The sequence below is a fragment of the Anabrus simplex genome, chromosome 14 (assembly GCF_040414725.1).
Source record: "Anabrus simplex isolate iqAnaSimp1 chromosome 14, ASM4041472v1, whole genome shotgun sequence".
Taxonomy (NCBI): domain Eukaryota; kingdom Metazoa; phylum Arthropoda; class Insecta; order Orthoptera; family Tettigoniidae; genus Anabrus; species Anabrus simplex.
This window is the reverse complement of record NC_090278.1, coordinates 684,257-699,810: the sequence shown is the minus strand read 5'-3', so window position 1 is coordinate 699,810 and position 15,554 is coordinate 684,257.

The window sequence follows — 15,554 nt, the reverse complement described above, 5'->3', positions numbered from 1 at the left end:
TATCTATACAGAGTAGCAAAACTGTTAAGTAAGTTGGCTGCACATTTAATGATTAGCTTATCTTCAGTAAAGACGCTCTTGTGCCTTTTCATACAAATATAGAGAAATGAGCTAAATCATCTCTGCTAAAACCTAATGCGAATCTCAATATAATTAATCAGTATATCATCGTTGCGCCTGCAAACATCGCGTTTAAGATTTTGTCATCTGGGTTTCAATATTGTACGAAGGTGGTCAAAAAATTCTCACTCTTTACAATATATGTGCTGCGAGTCAGTATTTCTCCAAAAATATTATCACATAGCGGATTTTGCAGGCGCAAGGACGATATATTTCCTGCTGTTGTTTACTACTACAGACAACGCCACCCCATTATTCATACCTGATGGTATTCGACGATCTTTAAAGGATGTTATTGGATTGCCCAACAGAGCTACTAGCAATATGTTGTATGCATCTAGAAAATTCCGTGGTCGTGGGTTGATCAATACAGCATCTCTCGATTATTAATAAACTAATCAGATATCAGGATCCTCGTTTTATGAAGATGTTTAATTATCAAAGTGAAATCGGGGGATGCTTGATCCGAATTAAACAACTGGGTATCACGGCTATAGCTTCCCAGACCCCGAGGCAATATGCAAATTATTCCGTGTACATTAATTTGAAAGCTCGTCGTTAAGGCCATGACAAGGAATAAGAGTTTCTCATTTAAAAAAATCAGCAACTAATAACTGAGAATATTATCTTGAATTCATCAGAACTAACAATTCTCATCAAACTAAACGTGAACTACTCCAATCAAAGAAGAGTTCCTGGTAATGGCGTTGAAAGGAATGGGTCATCCTTTTGGCGTAAATGTGCAAAAGGAGAAGGAAACTCCGAGCCATGAGCTCGGGAACTGTCCATTCACTTCGCCGCTCATTAAACAAAAGCACCATCAAGCAAATCATGAGCTTACCAAATTCTTGACTAATGAGGGTTATGATTTTTCCTAAGAGATTCACACACACTGGATGACCATGGCTCCAATAGTTTCTTGCTATTATTGCTCTCAGGAAGGATTTTCACATGGCAGATATTCGTGATCCGACAATTCGTTACTAAACAAACGATGTAAATCAGTCTGGGCAAGTCGATGAAGAGAAATAGAACTTTATGCAGGGTGCATTCCTTTCCTGAGAGACAAATATTGGGAACGCTACGGGAGCCGTCAGTTCGTTATTCCTGACATTCTGTTCGGCGCGCGAGGAATTACGTATCAATCCGTGGCCCAAGTTCTCGTAACCTTGGGTATTACACGTCAAGAGAGCATCATCGCCGACTCCGGGACCAGCGTCCTTCATTACATTTATATCAAGAAATAAGTAGATAAAATAATTTACCATGTTTTATCAAATATAAGTCAAAATGTGTTCACAAAAGACGGTCAGTGTTAATTGGTTTTAGTTCACTGTGTCTTGTGGCAACTAGACGAAACTCTAGCAGTATATTTGTAAATGTTCTCTCTCTCTCTCTCTCTTGAACTAACGCAGTGACCTCATTTAGTTCTCTAGCTCTTATTTGAAAATCATTAGATCATCAATATCATCAACTTGGGTTTCCTCTACGTCTCGTACCCTCCATCCATTGTTCCCATCCGTTTGTACCAGTTACTTCTAACTTATGAATAAGATATCCTTCCACCCGGATTTCACTCCAGTAAAGCAAAGTTCGTCTGAAAACAGACCGGTGTAAAGATAGTTTCATCTGGGAGCTGACTTCTTTCTTGCATAATACCTACTGTTGATCGCAATTGCGAAATCACTCCATTAGCTTTGCGGCACCTTGACTCAACCTCACTATTCTACTACCCTGGGAGAATATACATCCTATATACTTAAAATAAACTACCTGTTCCAACTTTTTATTATCAACCTGACATTCAATTCACTTAGGTTTCTTACCTACTGTAATTAATTTAGTATTTGAATGGCAAGTTTTCATGTCATACTCCTTGCACTTATTTTCAAGTTCCAACATATTAGACTGCAGGCTTTCGGTACAATAAGTCGTTGGCATAGGCCAAACTGCTTACTACATTTCCACCTAATTGAATCCGTCCCTGCCACTTTATACCTTTCAATAGATGATCCATGTGAACTACGAAAAACAAAGGTGAAATATACAGCCTTGTCTATCCGCTGTATAGAACTTGAACCAAGAACTCATTCTAAAACCAATTCTCACTGTATCCCAATTGTCAACATAAATAACTTTGATTCCTTTTGATAATATACCCTTAATCCTATAGTCCCCCAGAACGGCTAATATTTTCTCCCCTCGGTACTCTGCCATATGCCTCTCAACCCTCCTTTCTAAAATGCCAGTGAATACCTTGTCTGATATACTGGCCAATGAAATACCTTTATTCAAGCTGGATGAAATGGTAGCATAGGGGAATGTGCCTAAAATTTAATTTTTAAATACCTATTTTTGTTATTAACAAATACATCGCAACTGGGAAATAGCCCGGTGGAAATGATCACTTACAGCAGTGTGATAATAAAGTTAAGTTAAAACATAATTACCAAACAACAACAACAAGAGTACAACAAGCAATTCCATGGAAAGAAAATATTACAAGAATTACTACTGGCTTAACATTCTAAATCCAGAATCATCATATACAAATTCACATACAACTTATGTATTTCCAGTGCTTAACACTACTTCTTCTTCCCTTGCTTATAGATAGGTGCGGTTACTGCCTTTGTCCAATCATAAGGTACCTTACTAACATTCCATGCTAATCTTATTACTCTACGAAGCCATTCTATCCTTGCCTTCCCACTATATCTCAACATTCCATCTATTCCTGCTGCTTTGTGACAGTGGACCTTACTTACCATCCTCTCCACTTCTTTAAGCGTAATTGTCCTCCTCACCATCAGCTCGGTTGTTCGGGACGTCACCAGAAAGATGTCATATTACGTTGAGTAGATTGTCGAAATATTCTTTCAACCTGTCCATTGATTCCCTGGGATCTACTCTCAGTCCATCTGATGTACCCACAAAACATTTCTTTCTCCCTCCCCTTCTTAGATTCTTTATTACTGTCCAGAACGGTTTCCCTGCCGCTTGACTTAGTCTTTCCTGGTTATTACTGAAATCTTCCGAGGAATTCTTCTTCGATTAAATAATTATTTGTTTCACTCTGTTTCTTTCAGCTACGTAAAATTCCCTGTCTGCATCAGTCCTTGTTTGGAGCCATCTGTGATACGCCTTCCTTTTACGTTTACAAGCTCATCTCATTTCATCATCCCACCAAGATGTTCGCTCTTTCCCATCTTTACATACAGTTGTTCCCAGGCATTCCTTTACTCCTTTTACTACAGCTTCCCTGTGTACCACCCATTCTCTTTCTATATCTTGAACGTATTGTTTGGAAATTTTCACTAATCATATCAATGTACTTCTGTCCAGTTTCCTCTACGCTTATTTATCTGCAGACAGATTTCACTTTCCCTATCCTAGGCCTACAGATACTTGGTTCACTACAGATCAGATAGTGGCCTGTATCTTCAAAAATCCATGGAATACCCTCACATTTCTAAAAGATTTCCTGAATTCAAAGTCGGTTATGATACAGTCTGTTATGGATCCGATCTTCCTATCATCCCATGTGAATATCCTGATGCTTGGAGAATATATTCGTAACTGCTAATTTCATACTGGCACAGAAATCCAGAAAATGCATCCCAATCCTATTAGCTTCCATATCTTCCTCACACTTACCAATCATCCTTTCGTATCGTTCAGTTCAATTTCCAACTCTCGCATCGAAATTTCCCATTAGCACTATCTTATCCTTGCTGTTGACCCTGATTGCGATGTCACGTAATGATTCATAAAACTTGTCAACTTCATTCTTTTCTGCAACCTCACATGGTGAATACACTGAGACAATTCTTATCCTAATTTCTCCAACTTCTAATGTACCCACATCACTCGCACCTTTACGTCACTAACAGAAACTGTGTTGGTTATTCCTGATGAACAGTCCTCTTCCCTTTTTGACACCCGTCAAGTACACTTTATAATCCCCTATCACTTCATCGTAATCTCCCCTTGCCCGAATATAATTAACTCCTAACACATCCAGACGCATCCTCTTTGCTGACCCAGGCAGTTCTACTTTCTTTTTATCCATAAGCCCCATTAATATTGATAGCTCCCCATCGAATTCCATTTTGTTCGCCAAGTAGTTTCCAAGGAGTCCCTCGCCTGTCAAATGAGTGTGAGACTCCCAAGCAGTCACGAAAATTGAAACCCAAATCTAAGACTTTTCTGGCATACCTCAGCATAAACTCTCTCACACAAACTGGCAAAGTGAAACAACTAACCAAAGCCCTCCATTTAAACGTTATATCTGTAATAGCATTGCAAGAAACACGCTTCATAGACGAAGACAAGGAATCTACACTAAGATGGAGAAGATCACGAACACAACGCGGAAGCTCAAGGCTCGTTTTTACTGTCACTCTCGATTGACAAAATGTATTTTTAACAATTTCGACTCAAAACCAAAAACAACAATTCCCTGGAAAGTTAACGTCAATAAAGACCACGAAGAAATGGACCTGCGATTGCACACAAACGAGACCTTTATCAGAGCAAGCATCGTGACTTCTGGGACTTTGCAAGATGAGAAATGGACAGCTGGTGGGTAAAGTGGTCGGATGAACGCCGTGCTCGACACAGCAAGCTAATAAAAATCTATTGGATCAATCGAAAAAATAGAATAAACGTCAGAATATATAATGACATTGATCGTGGTCCCGAGGTAGCCGATTAGTGATTAATAAAATAAAATGTAAAAATATATTATATGCGAGGCTTCTTTAATAAATTCCTTATCGTAAAAACTACTTGATCAACTGAGCTCAAATTTCTAAAACGTACAGCTGATACCTTCGATGAACTCACAGGCACTTTATCAGGCTGTCTCTTAAGGGGACCATGCAGTGAAAGAAAATGTGAAGCAATTCAGATGAAAATGTACGCCTTGAGCCCTCAAAAAATTAATACTCTGCTTAAACTGTTAGTTTTATTGAGATACGCAGTACCAAGAGTACTTAGAATAATCATTCCCTAAAACAAAGTTTATTTTATTCCGAACTCCAACCATTTTCCAAGAAACATTGCTTTTATCTGTTCCAGCGTATGATTTATACAGCGAAAACCAAATAACGGGTGAACTGCTCGTCTTACAAGGAAAGCGAGCAATACTCTAATTGGATCTTACCACAGACTTATATGCCCTTTTCTTTACGTCCTTACTACAACCCCTAAATACCTTCAAAACCCTAATTTAAAACGTCGTTAATATGAGATCTCTCCTAGGTCTTAACAAGGATATCAGTGAAGTACTATCAGCCCATCAACACAGTGACTAAAACTGGTGAGACTTTTCATCCCGTTTGCCGTCTTACCATTCTCTGCTGTCCACGTCTTCAGTAGTCGCTCACAATCCTATGTCTTATTTATTATTCTATACAGTATAACATTATCTGCAGAAAGCCTTGTCTTTGGTTCCAGCACTTTACTCACATCACTTATACATAAAAGAACACATGAAGGTCCATTAATACTGTCTTGCGAGATTCCACATAAATCACTACAGGATTAGACAATGCTTCACCTACTCTTTCTCTGTATTCCAGACAGGTATCCCCCCATTCTATCACTATTTTGACTAGTCTAGCTCTCATTTTCGTCAGTAATCTCCCACAATCTCTCCCATCAAAAGCCTTGGATAGGTCAATAGTGATAGAGAAAATTTGACCTTCTGAATCTAAAATACCCGCTTTATCTTGCTGGAATCCTACAAGTTGACCCTCACTGGAATAACCCTTCTTCTTAAACCCGAAATGCCTTCTACGAAACCAGACAGTAATTTCGCACACATGTCTAACATCATCAGAAAGAACGCTTTTCTAAAGATTACAAGCAGCACATGTCAAGGTGACTGGCCTGTAATTACACCCGTAATATTAATCACCCTTTCCTTTGTACACTGTGGCTAATATAGCACCTCTCCATTAATTTGATACAGCTCCTTCATGCAAACATTAACGAAATGTTTACATTTATAAATATTGAAATTAGGATCATCCCTTCTACTTGCGCGGTGACGAAGAGAAATAGTGAAGAAAAAGAACCCGCTCCTGCAAGGTCCGGACGTCCTATGATTTCTTTGAGTCTGTTCAAGGGAGTGGCATACGCTCATATTGACAAGCGTTCAGTATTCTTCGCATGGAGCGTTGAAGAACTGCCGTTGTCTCATGGGAAAGCAGGAGCTACCTACTACTAGTCGAAATTTATAATAAACTGGTAAAAAATTCACGTGTGCGAAGCGACGGGTAAATTATAGTTAAGTATAAGTGTGAATATAAAAACTGATTGACAACTGAAATGGTATATTTTATTGAAATATTAGTGAATTATTAAACATACAATATAAACAGAACCTGAATATTTTGCTTTAGTTGCGAAACAGGGTATCATCAATCAATCAATCAATCAATCAATCAATCAATCAATCAATCAATCAATCAATCAATCAATCAATCAATCATTAATGATGTGCTTTGTAGGGCTGTCACCCGGGTGGCAGATTCCCTATGAATTGTTTACTAGCTTTTCCTTAAACGTGTTCAATGAATTTGGGAATTTATCGAACATTTCCATATGGTATCAGAATTAGTAATTAACACGTTAAGTTCTATAACTAACTAGATTTGAAGTGTAACAAAACACGATATAAAAATAAAATAATAAGAATCGCGATTAAATATAAAATTAACATTAGACAGCGAGTTGCATTAGGAGCATACTTTAATACAGACTTTAATAAATAACATGGAGAAAGGATTCATTCATTTAGTTACACAAGGTTTGGCTGTGTGTAAGCTGTTTATACAGGCTGTGTTTACTCGCGCGTCTCCTCGTGAACGTTGACAGTTTATGGAACGTGCTATTGAATCACGCACAGATGCATTCCATGTTAGAGGCGGCAATCAGCACGCTCGTAATCAAAGAGAGGAAGCTGGCGCAATTCATCTGTAAACCATTCTCCAGGGAGTCTGAAGATATGAATTAGTGGTGAAGCGTGAGCTGCCGTTTCCTTTCAGTGTTACTTCAGTTTTCTCTTCGTCCAAGGAGATTTAACTGTATCACTGCGTAAGAAAATATATGGAGTTCTGATTTCCACGTTTATATCATACCAGATGTAACCTCGAGGAGAATATCAGGCAGTAATCCCGTAAACACAGCGAGAAATATTAAAAATACTGTACTTTTTTAATCTTATAACTTCGAAAATGTAAGCATTTTAATATTTTATTTTAACATTTAACTTCACATTTGGGACTCATTTATAACTTTACTGCAATCAATTCATAATAATAATAATAATAATAATAATAATAATAATAATAATAATAATAATAATAATAATAATAATAATAATAATAATAATAATAATAATAATAATAACCGGGTGAATTGGCCGTGCGGTTAAGGGCGCGTGGCTGTGAGCTTGCATCCGGGAGATAGTGAGTTCTAATTCCACTGTCGCCAGCTCTGAAAATGGTTTTACGTTGTTTCCCATTTTCACACCAGGCAAATTCTGGGTCTGTACCTCAATTAAGGCCACGGCAGCTTCCTTCCAACTCCTTGGCCTTCCCTATCCCATCGTCGCCATAAGACCTATCTGTGTCGGAGCGACGTAAATCCACTAGCAAAATAATAATAATAATAATAATAATAATAATAATAATAATAATAATAGCTGGTTCGAACCGGGCGCAATACGAAGGTATTTGAAGGTGCATAAGTACGCCAATACGTCTCGGTAGGTTTACGGCCACATAAAAGAACTCCAGCGGAAAGAAATCCTCAGCACAATAATATTATTTATAATAGTAAAAATACTAATACTACAACTACCGCTACTACTATCACTACTAATATAACTTTAACAGTTGTAGGACAAATTTCATCTTATGTAACCTACATAAACGTCCGGATCCGTGGATGAATGGTCAGCGTAGTGCTCTTCGGTTCAGAGGGGTCCGGGCTCCGTTCCCGGCTGAGTCGGAGACTTTAACCTTAAATGTTTATTCTATTGGTCCGGAGACTGGGTGATTGTACTTTACCCCATCCTTGGAACTCACACCCCACATAAAATGAAATGGCGTATGGCTTTTAGTGCCGGGAGTGTCCGAGGACATGTTTCGGCTCGCCAGGTGCAGGTCTTTTCACTTGACCCCCGTAGGAGACCTGCGCGTCGTGATGAGGATGAAATGATGATCAATGCGACACATACACCCGGCCCCCATGCCAGCGAAATTAACCAATGATGGTTAAAATTCCCGACCATGCCGAGAATCGAACCCGGGACCCCTGTGACCAAAGGCCAGCACGCTAACCATTTATCCATGGAGCTGGACACACCCCACATACAACACTACAACACTATCCTCCGCCACAATAACAAGAAGTATACTGTACACTGCAGATGCCACCCACCTTCGTCGGAGGATCTGCCTTACAATGGCTGTACCAAGCTACACGAAGTATACTGTACACTGCAGATGCCACCCACCTTCGTCGGAGGATCTGCCTTACAATGGCTGTACCAAGCTACACGAAATTATATTTTAAAGTCCTACATTACCTGGAAATCTGGTATTCCGTTGTTGGATCTCACCTATAACCCCCTGAAAACGACAGAATTTGTAGGAGCATGCACCTAGCCGTCTTAAATGAAAGCTTTATCTATATAAATAATGTTGTAGGGGGTCCGCTGTCTGTAATTTCGTTTCTTTTGCAAATTTTTCAGATATTTATCCGTTTTAGGTCAACTCAAAACCGAATCGGTGGCTTTTATTTTTCGTGTCTGTTTGTCTGTTTGTCCGTTTGTTCCACCATCACGGCGTAATGGATGGATAGATCTCAACCAAACTTCATATTTAGAGTATACTCATCCCAAGAAATGTTTCAATATGCATATCATTTTAAAATCCTTCAGCATTAGGGGTGTTTATAGGAAAACCAGAGCGGTTTTTCTCCATTTTCCCTTATAATATTGATTTTCTGTAAACTTCGTGGACCGTATGTGAAACGTCTCTTCATTATAAACAACTTTCGTTACGTTCATAATTTACCTTACTCTTCAATTGACGGAGACATTTACTATTTTCTGCGGATATCATGCTCTGCATTGAGTGACCGACAGACCGACAACGAACCTACAGGTTACCATGGCAACGTCCCTGCTTTCTAGCAGGAAAGTAACGTGTTGCCATTTTCTTCATCATTCCTTTAAATTCGTGATTGTTCCTTGGGTAGAAATCAAGATTGGCGTCAATCGGCCATTCTGTGGGATATTAGCGGAATATCGTTGGAGGTTATAACCGTCCTCGAATAGCTTAAGTAATAACACCATTAGTCATCTTCTTATCTGTTTACCTAAGAATCCCTGCGCCTAAATTTCTCCTTTGTTACCATTTTCTTACATCCATAACTCACACCAGCATAATTTATTGAGGGGCATTTGATTTTCCAGTACATTTACTTGATATTTACACATTTGTCGTCATCCGACTGTCCTCAGTTATAATCCGTTTTCTATTAATTTCAACTTTCTTAACTGTATTATTTTCTTCCTTAATTACTCGGTATGTATGCGAGTGCTAATTCCGAAAGCTCGACACACTTTTCTTTGAGGAAATATTCTAAGCTATGCAAATGTAGGCCCTATAACTTTTGGCCCCGGAAAAAATCGAAATATGGATGCAGATTTAACGTCGGTGCAGACCTTCGTTTTAGGTTAATTGGTGGCTAATAGGTAAGTCGTATCACAAATCAGAAAGCACAATCGCTTTTCATTCTGTGAGATCTACAACTTTGGTCCTATGACTTTTTGTCGTATTTCTATCCCTTGTACGTTAAATTGAGCTGTATTTCTCTATTCCAAGTTAATTTTGTACTTTTACACATATATATTATCCTTTGGCACACTTATAGGAAAGATAGAATCATGACATTCGGCTCGCACATTGACATGGCCAGTGGCCATGTGATAGCCAAATTGCATGATTCTAGCTATCACATGAGTAACAAAACTATAAAGCAGTATTTGAAAACTGTACAAAATTTTACCCTATTCAATGATTATAACTCAGTCTAACCCATAAACATAGGAGAAACGAGAAGATGTCGTAGGTCTAACCATATAGAACACTGAACGAGATGTCTGATGGTGAAGTCGTCTGTAGATATATCGTACAGTTTCAAAGCAGTACTCTCGAAATAATGGTCTGCACTTCCAGAGTCTGTCTGTACATTGATTGTTGTGGCGAAATTTCCGCACAGTTATCCGCTTCAGGTGTAATAATCTGCATATTTTTAGCTTTGGTGTCTGTTTGTCTGTTCGTTTGTCTGTTTGTCTCTTTGTCTGTATGTCTATAACTTTGAAACTACTGGATATATTTCCACCAAACTTGATATTTAGAATCCACCTGTCCTTGGGTAGGTTTTAGGGCAAGTATTGTTTCTAAATCCCCGAAATGACTGGGGGTTTATACGAAACCGAAACCGTGATTTTGCACTCCCACAAAGTACACACAACCAAACGTCATGGAAATCTACCTGCCTTAATGGAAATTAATTTTTAAACCTTTTCTCTCCTGTGGATCATTTCGATACGAGGATAAATAAGGGAGACAGATATCATTAACGGACCATTTTTTTTGGCACAAGTCCCACCGGACTTAACTCAAGAGTGGGTGCGTGCAAAGCGTATTTCTTACAACTTGAAAACTACTGAAGATATTTGAACCAAACGTTATATTTAGCATCCACCTGTCCAAAGGTAGGATTTAAAGGTCAATAACATTTCATGTTCCATGAATTGACTAGCGGTTTATAGGGGACCGAAATGGTGTTTTTACTCTTCCACAATATATACAGTAAAAGACCAACCTGACTGGAAATCGACCAAACTTGATGGAAATCCATTTCTAAAACATATTTTTCATATGCATTTTTTTGACAGGAGGACTAATAAGGGAGATATCATGAATGGTCAATTTTTCTGGTTAACTCTAGCGGACATAGCCCAAAAGTGTTGTACCTGGAGCAGATTCCTTATCTATCTGTAGATATAAATAAAATCGTAACGACTGTGTGCCTGTACATTGACTATTTTGGCGAAATTTTCGTACAGCTATCCGTTTAAGGGGTAATAATGACTATCTGCATTTTTTTTGGTTTCGTTTCCTGAACGTCATAATTTTTACCCTCCTCGCCCAAAATCCAGATTGCGGAATACTCTGCCAAACGAACAAGAAAACTGAAAATCGGCAAAATTATAAGTTTTAGCCTGTAACGGAGGGAAAACTTCCAAGATCTTTAAATTTTTCACTTTTTATCCCCGAAGAATATCGAAATATGGAGGCAATTTTAATGATGGTGCAGACCTTCGGGAAGTCTTATCGCATAACGAATGGCACAATCTCCGTTCAATTTGGTCTTATGACTTTTTGTCGTATCTGTATCCCTTATACGTTATATTCGTCTCTATTTCTCGTTGTTAAGTAAATTTATACTTTTCACATGCATAATTCATACTTTCAACCACTTATAGGAAAGATAGAATCATCAAACTCTACACGAAAATTGGTCCACCCGGTAGCCATATGTGAGCCAAATGCTATGTATGTAGCTGTCACATAATTATCCGAAAAGTAATGCAATGAGAGATAATCTAACACAAATTTTCACCCTATTCAACATTTCTAACTCAATATGAACCATGAATAAATGCGATATCATACGACCAGCCATTTAGGCCGCTAAATCCGGCGTTTTATGGTACAATTCTTTGTCGATATGACGTACCGTTTAGTAGCAATTAATCTGTAAATGAAAGTCTGCAATATTGTAAACAAGGATATACCTTCGTTTGTCGATCTATATATATTCACTGATGTAGATCTGTAGCGATCAAGAGAGGGTGTGTCTGTTATTGTAATCAGTACTCCCCTCACCGACTTTAACTGGCAGTTGGAATGGGGTCCTTCTCCAACTCCTGTGTAACTGGCATTAGTAAGGAAGGCCTACCATTGTCGTGAATAATTTACTTCTCGATTTGACTTGCAGAAGGAAAGGCAGCATGCAGTTTTGTTTAAAACTCCGCTCCCGATTGTGTTTGACTGTAGGCAAGGGTGCCCGCCATTATAAACAAATGTACCCATCTAAAATATGAGTTGCATTAGGCATAACGGCCTGCTATTTTGATGAAAACTCGCCAGTTTGTGTGACTGGCATCAAGCTGGCTGGCAGAAGGAAAAGAGGTCTGTCATTATAATGATAACTGTACAACTCAGTTTCGACTGGTAGTAGGGAAGTTGCCTGCTTTTATAATAAAAACTCCTCACCTGTAATCTGTCTGGAAGTAGGATAGAGGGCCTGTCATTATAACGAAAACTCCCCAAATCGATTGTGACCACGCAGTAGGCAATGGGGCCTGCAAATATAATGTAAACTTCCGAACTCGATTGTGAATGGCAGTAGGCAAATGAGCCTACCATTATCATCACAAATCCGTAACAAACACTTCGCATTGGAAAAGGGGACCTCCCCAGGCCGTTTCTCGGATAACGCTAAGAGACATGCAATTTTAAAACGATCTTATTGACTGCATATACAGTATTTACTTTGATATTCGAATACAATTATAATAGCGTACATTTTCTAGTGAAACAATAACATTTAACTATTTCTGAACAACATCTGATCAGAGCAGCTGTGTTCCGTTACCTCAACCAAAATAATGTTCATACTTTATACACCCGTTCCTCTTTCCACTTTCTTTCCTTCCTTCCTTCCCTCCTTCCTTCTTGCCATCCCTCTTTCCTTCGTTCTGATTTATTATCTTTACGCCGCGCAGTCGTAATTAACAGGCATGAATTATCGTCGACCACGTTGCCATGCCGCTATTCCCACTATGTTATTTCCTCTTGCGTTAACATACGCAGCAGGGCATTTCTTCCCTTCTAATGATAGACACCACGTAGAATAACTAACCACCCAGACGCGCCGACTTCTGGTAATTATTGCGGGGTGGGGGTGGAGGGAATATTAAAACGAACACAGGCATGTGAAATGGGGAACAGCCATTAACGCAAAAAAAAAATCTGTAATTGACAATATTCGCAAAGAAAAAAGAGCACAACAATAATAGTGTTTCTAAAATACACTTTTGAACGAGTCTTATGTACAGAGTTTTCAATAATATTGACAAGTAAACAGAAAAATAGTACTTGATTCATAAACAAAGGAAGGAATGTCTTATGTGTGAAGCCATTAAAATAATCGCAAATAAGAAAAGTAGAACTTGCTTGGTAGATAGAATCATGAATGAAGGGATACTGAATCAAATTTGACGAGAAGGAGAGATAGAATGGTATGACACATCTTAAGACACGCAGGTGTTGTACAGTTGGGTTTTGAGGGAAGTATAGGGTGTAAGAACGGTAGGGGTAGACCTAGGTACGAATATGACAAGCAGATTAGAGCAGATGCAGGATGTGGCAGTTTTGTAGAAATGAAAAGGTTAGCACGGGATAGGGTGGCATGGAGGTCTGTATCGAACCGGTTTGTGGACTGTTGACTCAAACAACAACAACACACATAAACGGTATGGTTGTACTAAGGCCATAAAGAAGCTGGCACGAATATTTTTCGGATGACTGATATATGTGTTAGTTGGGTTTCCTACCTCCGAAAAAATAAGGGGCTGGTGAACCACCCGGTATATCTGTTTGAAAAAACAGATCTTGTAACATTCATTAATATTGAAAATTTAAAAAGTTAATTTACCTCCGGATTACTTAATATGTGTTAAGGAACACTCTGTATAGCACTTCCATACACATTAGCGCACTGTTTAGGAGCGTTCCCCGGAATAGCCTCGACTCAGCGATTTCACCTAAAGTGAACGCAGAGTTCATAGCTACTTTGGACTCTTCAGCGCTAGACAACTTCACCGTACCAAAATAATACACCACTATACACAACTCCTGTGTAATTCCCTAACCCGTCAAACTAACTTACTGCTAGCTGTTTGATCTTAATTACATACAAGAGATATTTACCTATTCTAGCATTTAATTATTCTAATCTATGTGCAATTCTCCACTTTATGATAAAGTACATATGCAATTTACTATTAATCGTCGCTAGTTGCGTAAGTTGAGGGAATGTATCATGGTCCATGTTACGGTATGTTCAACAGACTGAAGTTTGTTTGTTTTCGGAAGCGAACTTCTGTCTTCTTCTTCTTTTTCTTCTTCTATCCCAGATATTGGAGCAATCGCGGTTGCGATCCGTATAGTAAATGGTAGTTGACCCAGTTTTACAACGCGATACCCTTTCCGACTACAACGTAATGAGGGAGATATGTTTTAAACATTGCGTGTTTCTGTGATGGTTGTGAGAATGATATTTATTTTAACTTAGTAAATAATGTGTAAATAAAAGCACCGTGTAAATCACTTCCATGAAGGAGATCGTGTAGTTGCCAGTTTGCTTTCGGTAGACGGTGAGTTCGAACTCTACCGTCAGCGTCCCTGAAATAAGTGTTTCGTTCTTTTGCATTTTAGCACCCGGTAAATTTCAGGAACGCTGTCTTTCCTGTCCAAATTCTTTCCTACTTCAGCGTCACGAAAAGTGCTACGTTGAGAAGGTCGCTAATGTCAATCAATCAATCAATCAATCAATCAATCAATCAATCAATCAATCAATCAATCAATCAATCAATCAATTAGTAATTAAATAAATATTAATGGTAATTAAATAATTCAATATAAAAATCCGGCCGTAAAGCACGCCATATAATTTCATCTCACCTCACCTCTGACTCCGTATCATTAAATGGGATACAGGGATAGATAAGCACTCTTGTTTCTTATACCAGAAGGAAGATACCAAAATGTAAAGATGAAATGAAATGGCGTATGGCTTTTAGTGCCGGGAGTGTCGGAGGACAAGTTCGGCTCGCCAGATGCAGGTCTTTTAATTTGACTCCCGTAGGCGACCTGCGCGTCGTGATGAGGATGTAATGATGATGAAGACGACACATACACCCAGCCCCAGTGCCAGCGAAATTAACCAATTAAGGTTAAAATTCCCGACCCTGCCGGGAATCGAACCCGGGACCCTCGTGACCAAAGGCCAGCACGCTAACCATTTAGCCATGGAGCCGGACTAATGTAAAGTTGATGAAACTGCACAGGGCGGGTTTGAGCCAGGAAACAAATGTATCGACAAGTCACTGACAGGAAGAGGCTGTCCACCTACGTGCCCCAGAATGTCAGTCAGCACTTGAGGGTTCTACAGAGGTGTAATTATGCACTTGCAGGGGCGTGGCCAGAGGGGTGGGGCGCAGTGGGGGTTAGAATCCCCCACCCCATGGACTTTTTACAAAAAGTAAATGAACAGAA